Source organism: Python bivittatus, unplaced genomic scaffold, assembly GCF_059951505.1.
Source record: "Python bivittatus isolate LINGU-HERP-01145 unplaced genomic scaffold, Pbiv_v1 ctg000330_np1212, whole genome shotgun sequence".
Taxonomy (NCBI): Eukaryota; Metazoa; Chordata; class Lepidosauria; order Squamata; family Pythonidae; genus Python; species Python bivittatus.
Genome location: NW_028277058.1, coordinates 62,823,686 through 62,838,629, shown reverse-complemented (window position 1 = coordinate 62,838,629; position 14,944 = coordinate 62,823,686).

Below are 14,944 nucleotides of genomic sequence, written 5' to 3'. Positions count from 1 at the left end.
GGTCACTCTCTCCTTCCTGGAAAGGTAGATTCAGAGAGTGGGGTTTTTTTCATGTAACTTTATTAAGATTTTAATAAAGAAAGATAGAAACGAACAGAAAGTAATAGTTAGAATAAAGAAAAGAAAGAAGAAAAGAAAGAAAAACACCCAGACAAAGCCAAAAATGCAGAAAAAAAGAAAGAAAACATAAGGAAGTAGCTTCCGACTTTCTTTACAGCACTTAGCAAGTGCAATGATAAATTTAGCTCTTGCTCTCTGGTCACGGCGTAACTCCATTTTTTCTGTAGTCTAATCCTGAGAAGCATAAATCGTGAGATCATTTTTTTCTGTTCCATGCAAAAGGACCACAAGGAGTTTTCCCTCAGCCATAAACGTAGAGAATGTCTTTGCTCTGATCCAGGAAGTCAATTTAACCCTCTCGGCAAGATCCACCGTCTTCGCCAACCAGCCCTCCGTGGAGGGTCGTGCTGAATCCGTCCGCCTTTGGCAAGAGAATGACCTCGCTGCGGGTATCAATTATTAGAGCAAAGTTGCGTGACTTTTTCCAGCTGTTTGTCCATCATTCGCCAAAGAGAAACCTCTGGCCTCAGCTGTACATCAATCCTGGCCGTGCCGGAAGGCCTGGGGGCCGGATGGGGGCTCACCTCAGCAGAAGCGGCTTGGGGGGCAATCGATTTTGCCCCCCACCTGCCCGCCCCGTCATCTTGAATGTCTTTAGGATTTCTGTATAGGGTTTGGTTTATAGGGGATTTTGAGGGATTCCGTTTTTCATTATTTATGGGTTATTTTATAGGGTTTTGGTTTTTAACTGTGAGCCGCCCAGAGTCACCCACTGGGGGAGATGGGCGGCATACAAATATAATAATAAAGAGATAAATCAATCAATCAGTCTTTAAAAACCTCTCAATCCGTCTCTGCATTTGAGTCCAGAATTTTTTAGGTTTTTACACATCTACCAAATAGGATAAAACGTCCCTTCTTGTTGTTTGCATTTCCAACATAAATCTGAAGTGCTTTAATGCATTCTGGACAATTTCCCTGGTGACATCTACCGACAGTACCTCATTTTATGGAAATTCTCTTTAAGATGATTACATGGTGTGAGTTTCAGTATTTTCAACCCCAAAGTCTCCCACTGTTCCATTTGTGTATTGCAACCAAAATGTTTAGCCCACTTTATCATGCGTTCTTTCACTTCTTCTGCTTCTGTTTCAAATTTCAATAAAAGTTTAGACATTTAAGCAATTACAAGTCCGTCCTAATTCTGTTTCAAACTCAGTCTGACGGTGTTCGAAACCAAAAGTTCTTTTCTCTACTCTAAATCTTTCTAATAATTGGACATAAGAGAACCGTTGGCAGCTACATGCCTCCGCCACCGTTCTTCTCCTGGTTTCCTTTTCCCTTCCCCTTGACACAGTTCTGGTATCTCACGCGTGTTCAGTTGTCATTTCTCTTCCGTGAAATGCTTCTTGTGCCCAGAGCCACAAAGCTACTTTCAGGCACAAGCTGGCTTTGGATCGACTCCGCATTCTCAGTACGAAATCACTTTTAAAGCCCAGATTAACCTCCGCTGTGTCGTAGCATAGATTCAGAAAGGGGTGTTGATAACTGTGGCTCAGCGTTGGAATTTGTCTGCTGGGAACTTGCAGAATCTGCTCCTGCAAGGCGAGGATGATGCACCTGTAAGGTTTGCCCCGTTCGACAGAGAAACTCTCGTGACACGTGTGGTTCACAAAGAAGGTTTACTCATGCGTAACGTAGTAGTCACAAGCAAAGCCAGGACTGGCTTGGTATAATTGCATCACTCGTTATATTCCCCCCTTCCCGCGCTTTTTTCCGCCCCGCGATCGCGTTACCGCTGCGGACTATCGGCCCCCCAATAATCCCCCTTGATTGTTCATGATGGCAGGGTTGGTCAGGGTCCATTGTCCTTGATTGGCAGTCCCTTTCCGGCTTGGGTTGGTCCCCCCCCGTTACGTGCAAGCCCGAGGGTTCTGTGCTGCGCGGCGATCTTGTTTCGCTGCCTGCGGCCCCGTTCATTGTTGGCTCGCGCCGTTATCAGTGTATAGTTAAAGCTTCCGCTGCGGTTTTCCTGTTTGGCTGGGCGCAGGTGGCCCGTTAATTAGTGGCGCTTTCAGTTCCTCTTTTCCTCGCTACCTGCCACCGGTGGAGTTCGCTGGCTACGAGCTTCCCCGAAGCCCCGTGCTGACCGAACCTGACAGCACCAACGCGTCCTAAAAGCCGTTATAACTTCGTTCAACTGACTGCGTGTCAGTCGAAAGGAATCTAAGGCTGGACATCTTTATCCAGTGGTCGGATTTAGATGCCCCTCTCTCCAAAGCGGCTCTGGGCGGAATTCCGCTTCCTTGCTCTTGCTCCCCCTGGCCAGAGCAACCGAAGGGCCGTCATGACCGGGAACGGATCGGGGGCCACGGCTTTCAGGTTTTCAGGAGCGTTTCTTTTCTTGTGGCCCCTGAAAGTGGACGGCAATCTGACGCTGAAAGTATCTGCCAGCAACAAAGGCATTTGTCCAGGTCTCTGTTTCTGAGAGTGGCGCTGAACTCCAGCCCACGTGGTCGGAAGGTCTGGCCTAACTGTTCCGATTATCTTGCTGCTTCTTCATCCCTTGGAGAAGATGGGTTGGATGTCGTCCTCGCTTTGTTTCACCTTCCCATCCCACAAGGTAAATGTAAATTACCTTGGAATTCATCTTCTTGTAGTGCCCAGATGGCTTTTAAACTTTTTCCTGAAGTTTTAAAAATATTCTCTCTGTCTCTTCCTGCTTCCTGGCGCTCAAGGGCAGTCACTACTGATGCCCAACGTCGGTCAACGAATCCTGCTCAGTTGATGGTCTCCTTGGAGGCCTTAAAAAGCCTATTTTGTACTTCCTCTTCAGAGATGTCCTCTCTTAAGCAAATTTCTCCATGTACTTTTTTTTTAATAGTAATTTATTAAGATTTTAAGATTACAAAGTTAAAAGTTAGAAATGGAAAAGAAAATTGAAAATACAAATTATAAAGAAAAGGAAAAGAAGAAGTGAGATAAAGTAAAAGGAAAGGAAAAAAGACATGAAAAATAGATAGCTTTCAACCTATCTCTGGTCTTAAGAATAATAAGAGTGTCATAAGGGCTAGTTTTTAATGCATTAAGTAGGAATAATTCTTTGTCAAAACATATCCCATTACATTTATAATCTAATCTTCAAATCCCCATGTAAGCTTCGCCCCGCCGGCACTTTGCAAATAGCCCATCAATGGTTTCCATTCTTTAAGGCAATAATTATTTGAATTTTCTTTTAATAAAGAAGTCAGTTTATCATTTTCGGCCATTTCGATCAGTTTTAACAACCATTCCTGTTAGTGGGTTTAGTAGTGTCTGGGTTTTCCAAAATTGTGCGTACAAAAGTCTTGCTGCGGTAATCATGTACTAAGTAATTCTAATAAGATGCTTTCCGATTTGAAAGTCTGTTATCCCCAACAGGAATAATTCTGGTTTAAATGTAATCTGTATTTGTGGTATCCTCTGCATCAAGGTTTGTATTTGAGTCCAAAATTTCTTTGCAATTTTACACGTCCACCACAAGTGGTAGAATGACCGTTCTTGTTGGTTACATTTCGAACAAACGTTGGAAATTGTCCCATACATCTTTGATAGTCTTTGGGGTGTCATGTACCATCGATACAACATTTTATAAGAATTTTCTTTCAAATTATAACATAAAGTAAATTTGGATCCTTTAGACCACAGATTTTCCCATTGCTGCATATGTATATTATGTCCAATATTTTTTGCCCATTTAATCATGCATTTTTTAACTTGTTCTTGAACCATTTTGTTAGGCACACGCCTTTGTTTATTTGTTTACCCAAGTTCAGAAAATCAAATAGAGCTTGAGACGAGGCTTTTTAGCTAACAGAAGTTTTATTGGCCAAGAAACATTCTGGATGGCTCAGTCAACACCGTGGCAAGGTGTTGAGGAGAACCACACCTTGCAAAGCAAGCAACAAAGATTTTATAGGCATTTACAAATGTAATCAGATCATACATCCCCTCATGTCCATATAAGGAAATGCAGGGATGGTCTAGGGGGGAAAAAAGGTGGATCCCAGAAGGAGAAAGTGAGCTCAATTCTCTTCTCCTGTTACCAAAGAGATGGCTACCTCCTTATCTCTCTCTGGCCTTCTTTGTAACTTCTTTGGAATTCGGTGTCTCTGCTGGCCCGGTACGAATCTAATTTATAGCTTACTTGTTCAGTCAGGCATCTGGCTAATTGCTTCTAAAGGAAATGGGGTGGGGGAATGCTGTGCTCTCTTGGAAGGCAAAAGCAAGTTAACCCTTCATAAGTAAGATAGAGTGCACTGTCACATGCATGTCCATACATTATGAGAGAGTATAAAATTGTGTATCAAAACAATGCCCTTCAATTTCTTCTCCCAACAATAATTTATACATTTTTGCTATTAAGTGCTCATCTGTTTCACATAGTTGAATTTCAAATTCCAATTTATTCTGTTCAAATCCAAATTCTTTTTTATCGATTTTGAATTTTTTTTATATTGCATATAAGAAATCCATTGAAAAGTATGTCCTTCTAAAACCAATTGCTCTTTTGATTTGATTTTATATTCTCTTTGTTCTTTTTCTAATAAGTCTTTGTATCTCATCCATTTATTTTTATCTCTTTTCAGTTCTATAAAAAGCTTCTTGTATAGAGGTCCACATCGGTATTTTAGGGAATAAAAGTGGCCTGCATTTAGTCCAAACTTTTAATAAACATCTTCTAATATAATGGTTTTTAAAGTCCATGTTAATTTAACTTTTGTTGTTGTTGTTCAGTCGTTAAGTCGTGTCCGACTCTTCGTGACCCCATGAACCATATCGCGGCAGGCCTTCCTGTCCTTCACTGCCTCCCTGAGTTTGCTCAGTTTCATGCTCATTGCTTCAGTGATGCTATCGAACCATCTTATCCTCTGCCGTCCTCTTCTCCTTTTGCCTTTAATCTTTCCCAGCATCAGGGTCTTTTCCAAAGAGTCCTCTCTTCGCATTAGGTGACCAAAGTATCTGAGCTTGAGCTTCATTATCAGTCCTTCCAATGAGCAATCAGGGTTGATTTCCTTTAAGATTGACTGGTTTGACCTCCTAGCAGTCCAGGGGACTCTCAAGAGTCTTCTCCAGCACCACAGTTCAAAGGCATCAATTCTTCGGCGCTCGGCCTTTTTTATGGTCCAGCTCTCACAGCCATACATTACTACTGGAAAAACCATAGCTTTGACTATGCGGATCTTTGTCGGCAAGGTGACATCTCTGCTTTTTAATATGCTATCTAGGTTTGCCATAGCTTTCCTCCCAAGGAGCAAGCGTCTTTTAATTTCATGGCTGCAGTCTCCGTCTGCGGTGATCTTGGAGCCCAAATAAATGAAGTCTGTTACTGCTTCCATTTCTACCCCTTCTATTTGCCAGGAATTGATGGGTCCAGATGTCACGATCTTAGTTTTTTTAATGTTGAGCTTCAAGCCAGCTTTCGCACTCTCCTCTTTCACCCTCATCAAGAGGCTCTTTAGTTCTTCTTCACTTTCTGCCATTAGGGTGGTATCGTCTGCATATCTGAGGTTATTGATGATTCTCCCTGCAATCTTAATTCCGGCTTGTGATTCTTCCAGCCTGGCATTTCTCATGATGTACTCTGCATATAGGTTAAATAAGCAGGGTGACAGTATACAGCCTTGTCGTACTCCTTTCCCTATTTTGAACCAATCGGTTGTTCCGTGACCGGTTCTAACTGTTGCTTCTTGGCCCGCATACAGATTTCTCAGGAGACAGGTAAGATGGTCTGGTACCCCCACCTCTTTAGGAATTTCCCAGAGTTTTTTGTGATCCACACAATCGAAGGCTTTTGCATAGTCAATGAAGCAGAAATAGATGGTTTTCTGGAACTCTCGTGCTTTCTCCATGATCCAGCGAATGTTGGCGATTTGATCTCTAGTTCCTCTGCCTCTTCGAAACCCAGCTTTTACATCCGGTAGTTCTCGGTTCACGTACTGCTGAAGCCTAGCTTGTAGGATTTTGAGCATAACCTTGCTAGCATGTGAAATGAGTGCAATTGTGCGGTTGTTTGAGCATTCTTTGGCATTGCCCTTCTTTGGAATTGGAACGTAAACTGACCTTTTCCAATCCCGTGGCCACTGTTGCGTTTTCCAAACTTGCTGGCATATTGAGTGCAGCACTTTAACAGCATCATCTTTTAGTATTTTAAATAACTCAGCTGGAATACTGTCATCTCCACTATCTTTGTTGTTAGCAATGCTTCCTAAGGCCCACTTGACTTCACTCTCTAGGATGTCTGGCTCAAGGTCAGTGACCACACCAGCACGGACTTCAGGGACATTAAGATCTTTCTTGTAGAGTTCTTCTGTGTATTCTTTAACTTTAAACTTTAACTTTATCATACCACAAATATCCGTGTCATCCAAGTCTCAAATTATAACCTTCCAAATTTAATAATTTTTCATCGCTCAAGGTAATCCATTCTTTAAGCCATACTAAAGAAGCAAGCTACATAGTACAATTTCAAATCAGGAAGACCCAAACCACCTCTTTTTTTCACATCTTGCAAAACTTTATATTTTATTCTTGGTTTTTCCCTTGCCGTATAAACTTAGAAATGGCGTGTTGGCATTGTTTAAAGGGTGCTTCTGAAGTCAATATTGGAATTGTCCGGAAAAGATATAGAATTTGCGGCAAAATATTCATTTTAATCACCGATATTCTTCCTAAGAATAGCAATCGTAACTTTTCCCATCAGTCTAAATCTTTTTTAATATCTGTCCAGAGTGGAACAGAATTATTCTGAAATAAACCAGCATTCTTAGATGTCAAATGTACTCCCAGGTATTTTATTTTTTTCTCTATTGTAAATCCAGTTAGTTCATTCAGTTTCTTCTGTTGATGAAAATCCATATTTTTAGTTAAAACCATTGTTTTTCGTATGTTTACTTTGAACCCTGCGAGGGACCCAAAGTCTCTCAAGTTTTGCATTAACGATTCGACCCACTCCAGTGGGTTTTCTAAAGTAATGTCTAGGTCATCAGCAAAGGCTCTTAACTTATATTCTTCTTTTTTAACTCTCATTCCCAAAATGTTGTCATCTTGTCTAATATCTCTAAGTAATACTTCTAGAACCAATATGAATAATAATGGAGACAAGGGCATCCTTGTCTCGTACCTTTTTGAATTTCGCATGGTTTAGAAAAGTCTCCACTAGCAATTATTTTTGCGGTTTGTGATATATATATTGATTTAATCCATTTAACAAAGTTTTCCCCACATTTCATAGAATCCAAAACTTTAAACATAAAGGGCCAATTTAAATTGTCAAAGGCTTTTTCAGCATCCAAAATATCAAAGCTGCTTGTTTTTCAAAATGTTGTTCCAGGTATTCTAATATATCCAAAACATTTCGGATATTATCTCTAATTTGTCTGTTTGGTAAAAATCCTGCTTCATCCTGATGGATAAATTCTACAAGAATATTCTTCATTCTTTCTGCTAAAATTGTTGTAAATACAGTCATTGTTCAATAGAGATATTGGTCTATAATTCTTTGTCAAGGTCAAATCCTGTTTGATCTTTTGGAATCAAGGTAATATGGGCTTCTTTCCAAGTTTCTGGCATTACACCTGTGTCTAAAATTGAATTCAAAGTCACATGTAACGGAAGGCAAAGCTCCTCCTCAAAATATTTATCGTAAGCCGCTGATAAACCATCTGGGCCAGGGGCTATTCCACAGTTAATTTTCTTAAAGGCAGTTGACATTTCCTCTAATGTGATGGGATCGTTAAGTAATTTTCTCTGTTGATCAGTAAGAATAGGTAATTTTTGTTTAGACAGATATTTATCAATATCATCTGAATGAACACCTTGTTTTTTATATAATGATGAGCAGTAACAGAAAAAGGCCTCTTGAATGCCTGCGTTATCCATTAAAGTCTTCCCCTCATGTTGTATTTTAGCAATTAATCTTTTCTGTCTTTGTTTACGCAATTTATAAGCTAGCCACCTACCTGGTTTATTCGCAGATTCAAAATATTTCTGTTTCATCAATTTCAATTGAGTTTCTAATTCCTGTATCATTAACATTGACATTTGTTTTTGTAAACATTTAATTTGTGTATTCAAAGTCTCATCCAGTGGATTGTTTGTCATCTCAGTCTCTTTCTTTTTAATTTCATCTAAAATCAGCTGGATCTTCTCTTGTTTCTTTCTCTTCAACTGGGCATTATACTGAATGAAATAACCTCTCATGTAAGCCTTGCCAGCATCCCAAAAGTCTCTCTGTCAGTGCCTTTATTCATATTCAATTGGAAAAACTCTCTTTTTTTTTTTTTACAAGTATCCACTATTTCATTTTTCTGTAAAATTGTCTCATTTGATCTCCTTCAAAATGTACTCTTTTCCCCTTTAATAGTCAACTTAACAGGATTATGGTCTGGAAAAGTCCTAGGTAATATTTCAACTTTAGTAACATCCATTTTAGAAATCAAAAACATCTATTCGAGAAAAGGACTTAAATCTCTCAGAATAATAGGTATATTCCTTGGAATTTCCATTTAAAGGTCTCCAAATATCTTGTAAATCCAACATGTCTTTCAAATCAAAGAATGTTTGGGGTAGTTTTCCTTGTTTAAGTCTCAGCCCCTTTGGGGACTGTTTGTCTTCCATTGGAGAAATCACCCCATTCCAGTCACCCATAAGGCACCAATTCTCGTATTGGAGAAATCACCCCATTCCAGTCACCCATAAGGCACCAATTCTCGTATTGGAGAAATCACCCCATTCCAATCACCCACAAGGCACCAATTCCTGTATTGTAAGTCCATCAATTTATCTATCAGATTTTTATAAAATATCCCTTTATCAACATTTGGGGCATACAATCCAACAACTAATGTTTTGACCCCTTGTATACTAACTTCAGCTGCCACATATCTTCCTCCATCCTCAGTCAAAATCAATTGTGGATTCAATTTTGATTGTATGTACAAAACAACCCCTTTAGTCTTTTTTGGTCCAGCTGATATAAATTCTTCTCCAGTTTGTTTCCGAACCAAGTACTTAATATCTTTTCTACAAATATGTGTCTCTTGCAAGCAGTGTCAGGATCTACGCAAACCAGATTCTTCAATTGTTTTAATATGCTTTAATTACTAAATATACTTTTGCTTTAATTGCTAACCATAGATCAATAGTGTAATGCTGGGAATGTTATTCTAACCGTTTGCTTGACCTGCCATAAAGGGGGGGAAAGAGGAGGCCAGGTGCCGTTATCTCTATCTTGAGCCAGACATCCAAGGCCAGGAGGTGTGAGAAATGGAGCAAGGCAGGAAGAGCTGCAAGCGGGAATAGAAACCTAGAAGGGGGGGAAGTTGGGCTTAAAAAGACAAGGCTTTGCTATGTTGAGGCAGACTCAACAAACTACAATGCTGTGTGCTTCTCCTGAATAAAGAAATCTGTGATGGAACTCTTTGGACTCCAGAGGATTTACTGAACTTTGGGATTGAGTGTGCAGACTCTGACAAGCAGATTATATCCCAATTCAGTTTCTTTAAAAAATAAAAAAAAATCTTTCTTTTTTGAGGAGCATCTGCTCCATTTATATTCCAGGTTAAGTATTTGTAATCCATGAGTATATTTTGTCCGGCAGAGTGATAATCACAAACACTCCTGTTTGTGCAGAGCGCAGCAGAAACTCCAGGAAAATATTAGCCATGCCAGCAAACACAATGCAATGTCCATTTCTTGTTTCCCAAAGAAATCCATCTTGTTTAGGAAGCATTTCATACAATTGATTAACCAATTTCCCTCTGGCACATTCAATCCCCTCTTTACTGACATAGCACTCAGAACCTTGGAATACAACAGTATAGCCAAGTTTCGTTAATACAGGGACACTGAGAAGAGAATAATCAAGTGTCGGCACACAAAATACATCAGAAACCACTTCCCCCAAACAAGGAATGAACACGTTACCTTGCATGGTTGCCTTAGCTACAGAACCATCAGCCAAGTTAACTTGTTGAATGTTAGGCTTGCATTTGGTCAGTAACAACCGCTCATTGTTTACAACGATTTCCCTACAAGCAGAGTCCAACAACCACTTATCAGTACAATGTTTGTTTCTGTTAGACATCAAGGCAGACACCAGTCTCGTGCTTGCTTGCTTTTTAACAAATGGTCCTTTTCCACGACGAGGAGCCTTTCTGGAACTCTCAGTGCGCTGATGTTTCATAGGACAGTCTTTTAGAAGATGCTTGGTAGACTGACAGCGAAAGCATTTCCTCACCATGCGCGCAGCCTCTGTGCCAGTAGAAGAGCGCTGCTTTACGTTATCAAGCCTCTTCTTTGATGGTAATTGTAAATCCCTCGAACACTGAATTTCTTGCAATCTGTTTGTCGGGTAACCAACGGTAAGATCTGCAGGTGGTAAGGCATGCACAGCTTCTACAAGCATATCAAACGAATCATCCAGACTCGAAAGTATTATACATGCTTTTTGATTCTCGGGAAGCTGCATATTCCGATCTGCCAGCTCAGCAAACAAAGTTTTCATCTTGTTCAGATGCTCAATCACATTAGCACCTAGCTCCAATTTAAGGGCATACAGCTGCTTTGACAAACGTACGATGGCAGCTGAAGTCTGTCTTGCATAGATGTCACGCAAAGCCACCAGCATCCATTAGCATCTCCAAATTACGAACATGCACTAGTTCTGAAGACTCAAGTCCCAATATAAGATTACCATATGCACGGTCAAGAGCCCTTCTTTCATGAAGAAAGATTTCATCTTTATACTCCATGTCTGGTAGTTCTTTGAATTCAGTCTTTCAAACGGAAGACTCACCGTTGTCGTCGCCATGTTTTATTCTTTATCACAGGCACTTGACACAGAAAGGATCCAAACTTCAAACGAAACGTTGACCAGATGCTCACAAGCAGGGTGATAAATCCATAAATCTCCCGTCACTTAGGAATTTCAGTCCTGGTTCCAGCACCGGCATCCACGCCAAAACACGCCTGGAATTTCACACCTGGGCTAGCACACGCCTGGGACCACAGTCCTGGGACTAGCACTCCTGGAACCATAATGCTGGGACAACACTCCACACCTGGGCCAGCACAGCACCACTGGCCATAACCTGGGCCCATGACCTGTCGGGCCGAGTGATAATCACAAACACTCCTGTTTGTGCAGAGCGCAGCAGAAACTTCCGGAAAACATTAGCCATGACAGCAAACACAATGCAATGTCCATTTCTTGTTTCCCAAAGAAATCCAGTCAGAAAATATACACTAACGGGTGTTTATTGATAAAAATGCAAAGTTCCATAAAAGGCAAATATCATACAAAATATAAAGGAAAACACATCTTCTCATTATATTGTAGCATCCAAGACTTATTAGCAACACAAGCTTAACAAAATCTCCAGCTACAAACTCTTAGAGAAGAGGTACGCTACTCGGTACTTTGTTACCACTACATAGCCCATAAAACCTACATAGTGGCTAACACTAAAACAACTAACAACTACTCTGAGAGGCTGCACATTTTCCTCCCCTTGTATTATAGCTCTATGCCACCCCCACTGGGTACCTAGCATACACACGCCAATAGGTGGCAGTAAATAGCACAATACACAACACACAATAACAGGTGTTTCTCACATGATCTCTGTAGCCAAAATATTATTTGTTATTGTTGTAAAGAGAACGGGATGAAGAAGGAGTAATCCTTTCTTTTTCTCAAGATTCTTAAAGGTATTGCTTTTAGGATAATCAATCCCCTTTTTACCTGCGATACTCCATCCCTCATTATAATGTTTCTTCAAAATTTGTTCTCTTGTGACCTCCCGTACGAAATGAATCAGTATATCTCTCGGGACCTTTTTTCTCTAGCATAACGTGAATTGACTCTATAAACGTTATCTATTTCAGAGTCTAAATCTTGTTCCTCCATCTCTAAGAATCGTGCTAATGCGGTAATAATAAATTTTCTCAGATCTTCCCCAGGATTTCCTCTTACTGATCTCAATCTCAAGATGAATTCTTTCTCCCTCATTTCTGCTAATGCAACAGCACCCAGATTTCGATCAATATCAATTTAGTGACTGCTTCTGACTTTATTTCTGACAACTGTACCTGTCCTTGAGTATTCTTGAGATCAGTTAACAAATTATCCACCACATCCTTCGCTTTCCTGACCTCGTTTCTAAATTCTTGAGTCAATTCCTTCTTTAAATTGTCCGTTTTTTCATTCATTTTGTGTCTCTTTGGTCCATCCTTTTCCTTATCCTTCTTCCCTCTTAAGGCCATTGTAAGCAGTAGAAAGGTCAACGTCTTCAAAGAACAACAGTTGTACTCCAGTAGCAACAGCTTCCTTCCACATTCTCCAGCAACACAGCAGTTATACTCCCAGCTATAGAAAGCTGTCTCTTATTGTTCCCAGATATAGATAATAAAGTATAAAAACAGTTCTCAGTTCTCAAGCTTTTCAGTTCAACATGGAGAAAAGGGAAAACTCAGATATAAAAATCCAACAGCAGATTCATAGTCCAATATACCTTTATGAGCCAAGAAAAAGAAAAAAAGAAAAAAATTTTAATCCCATAGAAAAGGCAAACCATTCACAATTTAGGAAATCCTCTATTTAAAATCCATAAAACATTTCCATATCGTAGCAAAGTCCACTTGTCAATTTCCACCCATTACATTCCATGACAGAGAATAAAAAAGTGACTCACCACCATCTGAAAGTGTAGTCCGGAGATAGATCTTAGATATCAATAAGACAAAAAAAGAAAAAAATATAATCCAAAGAGGAGGAGAGTAGGGGAAAAAAAACCCTCCTCTTCTAACGTGATCTAAGACACCCGACTGCAGCGCTAAAGTCTCTCGTTCACGAGGCTCTCTGCACTTGTGAAGCACGTGAAAATTCGGTTACCCCGCCATTTAAGGAATATCAATTCCGTATCTGTATCGGATCTATTAAATATTTAGGTATGTGTATACCAAAGGATATAACTCAGTTAGCAACAGGTAACATAAATAAAATATAGAGAGGGGTTTCTCCAGATGCAGACAGATGGGAGTCATTAAACCTCACCCTTTGGGGAAAGGTGAACCCTCTCAAAATGAACATTATTCCCAGGTTCTGGGAGGAATCCCATTCATATATCTGGAACATATTTTCAGGAAATTAATTCTTTGTTTAGAAGGTTTCAGTGGGGTTCTTCAACTCCGAGAATATCTTTACAGAAAATGCAATTATCAGTTAAGGAGGGAGGATTCGGTTTTCCAGATCTGGAGCTGTATCATCAAGGTTACTTATCATCAAGTATTAAATACTGGAAGGCAACAGTTGGTGTCAATTTTCTGATCTGGGCCACTTTGGACTATACATATATAGCCCCTTTGGTTGGATGGACAGGATTAGGGTCAAAATACATCAGGACTCTGGTATCTCTGGAAGCGGTTGTGCCAGAACATTACGGCATGGAAGGTCTAATAAAAGACTACGTAGCCCAGCAGGCTACGACGGGCTACCCACTGAACCCAGGAACCGAAAAAGCTCTGAGGGGAGATATTCCGGTTTGGGTACATAAGCCACGTTACTGGGGAGATGATCCGAAAATAGCTGATCAGAAATAATGGGTACAAGTGCGGCTTCCGAGATTTCATTTAAATATAAGGAAAACTTCCCGATGATAGATCTGCACAACGGCGGAGCCACCTCCCTGTGGAGGCTGTGGGTCCCTCCTTTTAAGAAGAGGCTGGATGGCCGTGCTTCACAGACGCTTGAAGTGGTTCTCATGCACGTTGCAGAGGGTGGGACCATGTTACCCTTGCGCTCCCTTCCAACGTCACGGCTCTGTGATTCTGTGATTTTAGGCAACCAGGGTGACCTTCCCTTCATCTCCGTTCCCAGGAATGAGATGTCCTTTAGGCAAGATGGAAGGCGAAAGGAGAACGGGACGGCAGAGGAGGAGATGGTTAGAGAGCATCGCCGAAGCAACGAGCATGAAACTGAGCAAACCCCGGGAGGCAGTGAAGGACAGGAAGGCCTGCGCGATGTGGTCATGGGGCCACGAAGAGGCGGACACGACTTAACGACTGAACAGCAACCATCAAACAATGCCATTTAGCAGGCTCCAGGAGGGGTCCCTTCTCTGTCACGGCACCTGCCCCCCGAATGATTCCCCCCTGAGAAATCCATTTAGTTCCCACCCTGGGGATGTTCTTCTCCTTGGGGTGGAAGGTCTGTGGAGCCCGGGGGGCAGGAGGCAGGGTTGCTCCTGCAGTTGGCCTGGATGGCCGAGTCTTTTCTGTGTTTTTTAAAAATGTTAGTCTCCCAGAGTCCTTCTGGAGTTCAACAGAGGTAGATAGAGAGAGATGGAAGGAAAGAATAGATTAGGTTTTGTAAGACTTCAGCTGATTTTGCCTCAGCTGTGAAGAGGCAGGGTCTGTTCTAAGGACATGGTTCTGGATCTTCTCGCTGAGCCAAAGGCCTAAATGTCTTCTGGTAAAAGAGCACAGCAAGCAAAGTACAAATCTTGGGGAACCCCACAAATAATTTTCCTTCTTTTTAATCATAACTTTAATTAAACCTTTTAAAAAGAACAGTAAAAACTAACAAAAACTGCTATTAAGAGAAAGAAGAAGAAGAAGAAGAAGAAGAAGAAGAAGAAGAAGAAGAAGAAGAAGAAGAAGAAGAAGAAGAAGAAGAAGAAGAAGAAGAAGAAGAAGAAGAAGAAGAAGAAGAAGAAGAAGAAGAAGAAGAAGAAGATTGGACAAAAAGAAAATAGTAAAGATCAAAAGTGCAGAAAAGAAAAGAAGAGAAATAACAAAAGAAAAGAATTGACTTCCGACCCTCCTTGCAACAGATATAAGTAAT